We start from the raw sequence: 9115 nt of genomic DNA, 5'->3' as shown, positions 1-9115 counted from the left end.
AATATTTAACACTAAAACTCGGAAAAGAAATTGCCCAGGCATGGCTCGGGAAGAATGTACGTATATTTAGCGAATAATAATATACTGTGTCCCAGGCTCACTTGCCAAAAGAGAAGCGTGAATGAAAAGTCCGAAGCAGAAAGCTATCCGCGAAGGTTGAGATGTTTAGAAAAGGCTCAGGACGAATTTGCAGAGCTGGCCTTAAACTACAGCTGCAAGAAGAGGAAAACAAGATGACCAAGGCAGGCAAATGTCTGGAGAGAAGGCTGCCAGGGTTCTTCCAGGAACGAGTAAATTCCCTGCTACCTTTGTCATTTGGTGACTGAAGAGAAAGAAGAAAAAAAAAAAAACAAAAAAAAAAAAAAAAAAGCATCTCTTTTAAATGCTAGGATATTCATGTCAACCCTTCATGCTCTCCTTTAAGCCCGTCCTGCAGGCTTGTCTTCCCTAATTGATGTCTCCCTTCCTCTTCATCATCACTGAGATACTTAAAATTCATTTGAAGAAGCCACCTGGTATCTAAAACAAAGAGAATATTAAATAAGTCTCTATGAAGCCACGCATCCAGGAGGCCTTTCATTAATGTTAACTGGCGATGACAGGAATCGTAGCCCTGTGAAGTAAGAGTGGCGCCAGCAAGACCGAGTGCAACATGAAACAACAGTCCCCTGCAGGAAGCCAGTGCAGACCTTACAGGGTAGGAAAGACCCAACTCTGATTATAGGCAAACCTTTAGCACCACACAATGCCAAGGGAAACTCGGCATGAAGACTGGAGCCTGCCTGCCCAAACAAGGACAATGATCGTGATGAAGCTCTGCTGGGCAGGGATCAATAACCAAAAACCAAATGGCAGTTGGTAAAAAAAAATGACTTGGTGATATCCCAGATTTGCTGGAGACGTATTACAAAAACTCAAGGAAGAAAATTGTATTTTGTCACTGTTAAGGGGAAAAAAAAAATCAACCCTTAGGAGATGAACCAATGCTGTGGAATAAAAACGGTAAGAACTCAGTGAATGAATTGGGCAGACTGCGTTACCAATTCTTGCCTTTTCTGCTACTACAAGACACAACAACAACAACACACACACACACACACATGGAGGGAGTGGCTCTCACCATTCTACACGTTTTTTTAGGACTCAGTAGGACTGCCTCACAGGTACTTACATCTATATACATGGTACAGTACAGCCAGCAGCACAGCCACTCTCCAACAGTCAGACATCTATAGATGTACTATTACTGCCAGACAACCACGGTAGCAGGGTGCTAAGTCTCCACTAGTCAGCGCTACTCTTTAAACTGTCCAGCCTGAGGATATGTGACAGAGAACCCTCTTCCCTCTCTTTCTCGATAAGAGCTGAAGGGTGAAGCATCTTAGAGAACTGTGGTTTGGTTTGGTTTGGTTTGGTTTGGCCTTTCTTATCTCCAAAGATCTCAGACCAGAACGAGACCCATTGAAAACCAACCCTGAACATGATCCCTCTGAAGATGCATTTCATGCTGTGCTTCTCCTTCCCGTAGGAGACTCTCACAACGGGACAAGGGTAACACACCTGCTTCCTGCTTCCCTATGTAAGAGTCTGTTTCTCCTTACAAGTAGAGAATGCCTATAACCCCAAACAGGTACAATTTGACAATTGTTCTGACAAATCAATTCCTCTTCTACAAATTTATCTTACAGAAAGACATATATATATATATATATATATATATATGGAAAATATTCATTGTTTGATGTTTGCCCCAGTCGTCACCTGAACAGTGTGGGAGAGCTCACCCTGGTGACATGGGCAAGGGAGAGCTGGTGGGCTGACCAATTCAATTACCATCCAGGCCCTGATCCAGGGCTTTCAGGGGCCCACCCTAACACCTACCCTATCTCTACTCTGCAGGAGTGCTTGAAGGGGATGGTCCTGCAGAACCAGACCAGGATCTCCATGACTCGGGGCAACAACAGGATGCCCAAGAGGCGTCTCAGTGAGGATCCAGTATTAATGGTGTCACAGGAGCCAGAGGCTTCAATCAGACCAGTGACTCATTGCAATGAACATTTGGAGGTAATGACGCGTGGACAAGAAAGTACATACTGTATAACATATCACAGCTTTGTTGTTTGTTTTTTCATTTTTATTTTCTTATTTTTGCCTTGAGGGAGGATACAAGGGTGGGTGGAGGGTGGGAATGGAAGGACTGGGAAATGAGTGGCATTAGGGTGCATGGTCTGAAATTCACAAAGAATGTATTAAAATAACACCCCCCAAAAAGATTGTTTGATGCGTTGTTGCTGATAATGAATGGTAGGTACGATGATCCCACTGTCGGCTCCACTGGGTTGGAGACCAGCAAGGAAGGACACCTCTGAGTATGTCTCTGAAAGTGTTTCCAGAGAAGGGAAGGAAAGACCCTGAGCATGGGCAGCAGCATCTCATGGCTTGAATTTCAGGAAAGCAGGGAGGAATAGGACAGAAGTCTGGACGTCACCATCCATCTCTCTCTGCTTCCTGCATGTGAACACAATGTGACCAGGTGCCTCGTGTCCCCACCATCATGTCTTCGCACCGTGACAGTCAACATCTCTTATTAAATTGTGCGCCAGAATATATATTCCCTCCTTTAAGTTGCTTCCGACAACAGCAAAGAGGCACATACAGTGGAGCACTGTCTGCTTACAGCAATGAGAAAAGCAACGTATACAGTAAGAGACAATCTACCTGTCCATCAAAGAGGACAGACTAAGTACATCATGGTTCTCAGAAGGCCCAGGGAAAGAATGGGGTGTTCGGCAGATAAAGAAATGGCAGGTGCTTTGCCACTTGGGGTCCCTGCCACGACAGCCCTGAGTGTGTTGGAGCTCCATTTCGGTCCATCAATCCTGATGGGAGAAATCAAGAGGCAGGAAACGCTGGGAGTGAGAAGAGCTCTCCTCAGGCGGCAGTGAGCATTCAAGAAGCAGGCTTTGGTGAGGCATCTCATTTAATTGGGAGGAGCAAAGGCTATTTAAACTTTTGGGGAGTGGATGAAGGCTTTCAGGGTGAGTGTACATCATTCGCCAGAGCCAAGGTGCTAGGAATGCCTTATTTGCGTGAAGAGGAATTCCAGGTGTTTGGTACCTGGACATGACCTTATAAGGAAAGAGGAAGTTTAATCTGGCTGCTTGACCACCTCAAGGGTGGCAGAGGTGGGGGCCCATGAGGCTACTTGTAGGTCCAAAACAGGAAGGAATGGTCCTATTCCTGCTGGTCTCAAGATGAGATTTTTGGGGTTTGGACATGCCTTGTCCTCACTCTTGCTCCAGGATGGCCCCATCACACAGTTCCCCAGCCTCACAGGATACTGTATCTGCTAGAGTCCAGCCAGAAACTGCTTAGGCATTTCTGCAAAGAGAAATTCATGGGCTTTTGTTTCTTGGTGACTGGAGAACTTTTAAGGCAAAAAAAAAAAAAAAAGGAGAGAGGGGGCTGGTAACTGTAGGAAGCACCTCATCCTCTGTGGCTGCAAGCATAAAGGGAAAGTACAGAGGTTCCTAGAGAGCAGAGGTCTCTGAGAAAGTGTCACTGCCCAGGTGGTGCTAATTCTCTGAGGCAACAACACGAGGCTTCCAAGGCAAGGCCATATAAGGCTAAAAAAAAAAAAAAACCATCAACGACAACAAACAAACAAACAAAAGGGAAGCTGGGACCGGCAGTGGACCACTACCACAGGCTCCAAGGTCACTGTTTGTGTGCACCTGAGGTGGACAGCAGATCCGCACCAAGCACTCCAGCCTCGCTCTGGGGCTCTTAGCAAACCTAACAGGTGCTGGCCTTGTGTTTTGCATGTTCTGAAGTGACGGGACAAGAAACGACAGGCAACTTGCACACACCCATACCATCCTTAAAGAGAAAGAGGCAGCCAGGCAGTGATGATAGCACCCACCCTTAAGGCCAGCACTCAGGGAGGCACAGCATATCTCTGTGAGTTCGAGACTAGCCTAGTCTACAGAGCAAGTTCCAGGACAGCCAGGGCTACACAGAGAAACCCTGTCTCTCGAAATACCAAAGGGGGGCGGGGCGTCTCCATGGGTTAGCATGCAAGCCTCTCAGAGATAGGAGAAGCCATATGATCTGCCAACATCTGAGATACAGGAAGACAATAAGAACGAAGCTAACCCCATTAACACCAGCTGGAGAGAGGTGTTTTACTCAGCTCAATTATAAGGATATGCAAATTATTTTTACAGAGGGAGCACGCTTGTGCCCGGTGTATAAGCAGAGGTCAATAGTAATAGTTACCTTTAGGGCTGTTTTCCTTGTATAAATTAACTCCTTTCCCTGGTCCTTTCTAGGGTCATTCTAATTCACATATGCTACAGTAATGTCGCCAGTTTTCTTAAACACGAAGACGAAAATCCTTTAAGGCAACTTTCATTTGCTCTTGAAATGTAGATACGCGTTGTATGTCATCCAGCTAAACAAAGGAGTTAATCAATCACCTTACAAAGGCACCCTGCGTCTCCCCTAATGGCAACAGAAATATTTGGAGAACCCATATTTGCTTCTAAATATCTTTGATTTTATTTAAACACAAAATTATACACAGGCACCTAAGACACGGGGTGGGAACCGGTGTTCCAGAGATGAATAAACCACAGCCTTGCTGTCAAAGCCGATTACGATTTCACGTGGGGAGGAGAGGGGAGACCCTGACATAAAGGATGCAGGAAATAAAAACAAAAGGCAAGAACAAGGCAGGGGCTGCGCAAGAGCACCTGGCTATGCTAAGGGTGCTTTTAAACCTACTGCCAAAAGTTCCACGGAGAGGAAGCTAAAGAGTAGGTAAGACAAAGAAGCTGCTTTTAAATGCCATCCTCAGACACATCTGATCTGGGGCCTTTGACTTTTTCTTTGTTCTGCCCTGAGTAGCACATCGGGGACGCGACCGATGTAACTAACATTTGCTCCCAAAAAATGCAAATCTCTGACTGTATCTCAATGTCCCCTCCCCCCCCCCCCTTTCCTTGGTGCTTCAGAGTAAAGCTGGTCTAGAAAGCCAGGGCATCCATAGAGTGAGCAGCCACCCGTGTTTGCATACACGTAGTCCGCTCCTCCTGAAGTTCCAGTTCCTCAGCCCTGCACCTTTCTGGGATTTCCTGTAATCAGTTCTGAGCTCTATCTCTCCCAAAGAGGAGTATCTCTGACTTGTGCTCTCTTCAACATCTTTCTGTAAGCATTAAGTGATTTTTTTTTTTTTTAAGTTTCCCCACACCAGTGAATCTCTGACTATACAGGCGGAAAAGAAACTGAGCAATGAAATCAGTGCCCTCGGTCTGGAAGTCTGGACACTTCACACTGTCAGTCAGAATTGAATAGGCAGATCTGTGATCAAGACTTGCTGATGAAGCCGGGTGTGGAGGCACAGCCCTGTAATCCCAGCACTCCTGGGGAGGCAAAAGCAGGTGGATCTCTGTGAGTTCCAGGCCAGCCTGGTCTACAAAGCGAGTCCAGGACAGGCAAGGCATCACAGAAAAACCCTGTGTGGAAAAACAAAACAAGACTTGCTTATGAGTCAAGTTTAATCTGCCCTCTAGGTTTTTAACTGTAAGACGCCTTTGTTGGCAGGTGTGTGTGGCACCTTTAAGGGAACCTTTGGAGGAACTCTGGGTTCCACTGATAAAGACTTTCCTCCTGGCGAGGCTGAGGAACTCCTCACCATACAAGGCCATGGCTGGAAAAGTAATTCTTAGTGAAGCAGAAACTACCATAAGCCTCACAGACTGGAATAAAAAAAAAAAATGTGCCTCAGCTGAATAGACACAGGGAACAAAGCCAGGGGTAGGGATGGGGGTGGGGTGGGGGCAATTCCTCTCTTTCTAACACCTACACTGCGGATGGTTTTACTGTCTAAGAATCATCAGCTTCCTTTTTCTTCCCTAATCACTCATTGTCTTAAATCACCATCCTTTCACAAAGCATCCGCAGGTGCATAGCTTTTTCTCCAGAACTGCTAACTGTAGGTTTGGAAGTATTCGTCCTCGGGCCACAGGAAACATGCCACATCCACACGGCATCTGTGCGTGCATGCGTGTGTGTGTGTGGGTGTGTGTGTGTGTGCGCGCGCGCACGCGCGCGCGCGCACACGCGCGTGCTTGTGCATATGCATACAATGTTTTTATTAATCATTTGAGAATTTCATATGATGTGTTCTGATGATCTCTACCACCTGCCTATTAATTCTCCCCCAACTCCTCCCAGATTCATTCCCACCTCTCCAACTCCTCTTTTATTTTAATAACCCATGAAGCCAGTTGGTTTCCCATATACTCTGGGTGTAGGGCCCAGATGCCATATTTCTTTTGTTAATGTGTTTTTAAAGATTTACTTTGTAAGTATTTATATGTAACAAGTTCTGCTAACTTCATCTGTGTGCCCTCTGCGTGCAGCACTGAGGAGGCCAGAAGAGGGCGCTGGATCTTCTGGAAGTGGTTGTTGTTAGCTAGCGTGTAGGTGCTAGGAACCAAATCCTGGTCCTCTGAGTAATTAAGACTCTTGTCCACTGAGCCATCGCTCCAGATCCTAGATGCTATGTTTTAAGGCATTATCAGAGGGTCCATCTGACCCCTAAGAACCCTATACATTTCTGCCCTTAGACCAACATAAACTTTGAACTCTTTGCCACATAGTTAATACCTGTGCTTTTCATAACTGTGGGTCCAAGCCATGTTTTCTTGCCCTTTCTGAGATCACCCCACTTCCTGTAAGTAATGCTCTAGCAAATGTCAAACAAATGATTGAAGATTTTTTTTTCAGAATATAAAAGCAGTTTCTTCTGCTTTGTTTTTCATTGTTGATGAACCTAGTAGATATTTATGTTTTGCTAGAGCAATGAGTTCATAAAATCTCAGTACTATGTTGTTGGGCCTCCAGTCCCTCAATATGAGTCAATGGTGTGTGACAATACAGAGAGTAAAACATCCAAGTGTAAAACACTGCACCTATAAATTCAAAGAAATCATTTCAGTGTCACTGAGCACTGGCTATGGGATAAGTGTTAGAAGGCCTGTTCGTCTTAGCTAGAGGTAGGTGTGGCAAACAGTGAAACTAAATCCTAATCTATTAGAATATCCCGTTGGCCTTTTGGCTTTAGATGGCTGTGCTGCAGCCACACAGGTATAATTCACATCCTGCTGATCAGAAGGGCTCGCACAGACTGAGTTACAGAGAAAAGCAGCGCTCAGGGAATCTGTTGTGATGGCACCAGTCAGACCAGCGGCAGTGACTGCAGCGTGGTGCTAGAGTGGGCAGCTTCTGGTGGAGAGGGCAACTTCCTGTGGAGTTGGCAGCTTCCTGTGGAGTGGGCAACTTCCAGTGGAGTGGGAAGCTTCCTGTGGAGTGGGCAGCTTCCTGTTCATAGCAGATGCCGTGCTGGGGCTTGTAGCAATGGCGTCTCGGCTTTCTGATCTGCGACTTGTGGAGTGTAGCTCTACTCATGAGTGTGCTGTGGTGTGGTCCTGGAGCCTGGTTCCTTCGATGTTCCTAAAGATTCTTTTCGTCTAATGGCTATTTCTGTCTCTTCTGTCAATAACCCATTGCTATAGTATAGCAAAGCCCCCTGAAGGCAGTGGCTTAAACGTATAACCCAGAGTCTGTGGGTCACTGGCCTTCTCTGATGCTCTGATTGCTTAACCTCAAACATTTTCATGAATTTCTGCCCGGCTGGTAGGGTAGTTGGGACTGTCTGGTCCCCGCTGGTCTCAGCAAGGTTTACTCTTGTGTGCTACCTGTGTGCTCATCTTCCAACAGCAAGACTTTACCTGTGAGTTCCCTGAAGGTGTCTTTTTTTGATGGGAATGCTGTATGGTAAAAAGTCAGATCCTATTTCTGGGTTTGAAAACCTGCCAAAACCTACCAATACCCAAGATCAAAATCCCATCAATCCCTAGGCTTGCCTTGAAATCCCACCAATCCCCACCCTGGAAAACTCCTCCCCCAAGAATCCCTATGCTGCTCAGTTCCTCACTGATTCACTCCCAAGCAGAGGCAGCCACCCTCTTGTGTCTCTCCCAATGAATCTCCTGTGTGAGGTTTGTTGTGCAGTGTGACTCTGTGGTATTCCTTGGCTCCTGACTGCCTTGACACCTTTTCCCTAAGAGCTGTAACACTCACAGATGCTAGAATAAATTATTTGTTCTTCAATTTATTTCTAACCAATATAATGTCAGGTCAGATGTATGCAATTGCCCTCATTCCCTCTTGAAACGACACAAAACGATGATAAGTTAATCAATCAAGTATAAAATAGGAAAGTCATGGAGAATGGTAGAGAAGACACTGGCAGGGCAGAGATAGCAGAAAGTGTTGGAGAGCAGAGTCTCAGAGAAGCGGGTGGCATGCTGAGTGTTGGTCAACTATACCCTGGGATCAACACTGTGTAAGGGAGAGCAAGGAGGAGAAAGGGTGGACAGAGGCCAGCAAGAGAAAGCTAGCTTGTCAGAATAGTCCTTCTTTGAGCCAAAATGGGATGCCTCAGGGAGGCCATGACCTTGAGCAAGGTGCCTCTCTTCTCTAAGGAGCCCTCTAAGGAGGGCTGACAGAAGACAGTACTCACAGATGCAGAGCAACATATACTTCTGTCTTTGGGTTTCCATTGCTATGAGGAGACAACATGAGCAAGGCAACTCTTATAAAGGAAAACATTTAACTGGGGCTGACTTACAGTCTCAGAGGGTTAGTTCATTGTCATCATGGAGGGAAGCATGGCAGCATGCAGGCAGACATGGTGCCGAGGAGCCAAGAGCTCTATATCTTGATCCTCAGGCAGCAGAAGGGGACTGCAGTTTCACAGGGGGTGAGGCTTGAGCATAGGAGACTTCAAAGTGCACCCTCACAGGGACGCACTCCTCCACCAAGGCCACACCTACCGGAACAAGGCCACACCTACCGGAACAAGGCCACACCTCCTAGTAGTGCAGCTCCCCACTGGCCAAGCACTCAAACACATGAGTCTATGAGGATCATATACCTATACAAACCATATTTTCCTTGAAGTGGACATAGTGTGTCAACAACAGTACATCCAAGTGGAGCACTCAGTGGTTTTTTTTTTTTTAATTAATTAATTTATTTAATGTAT

This window comes from Acomys russatus, chromosome 28 (genome assembly GCF_903995435.1).
Source record: "Acomys russatus chromosome 28, mAcoRus1.1, whole genome shotgun sequence".
Classification (NCBI taxonomy): domain Eukaryota; kingdom Metazoa; phylum Chordata; class Mammalia; order Rodentia; family Muridae; genus Acomys; species Acomys russatus.
This window is presented reverse-complemented; position numbering follows the sequence as displayed.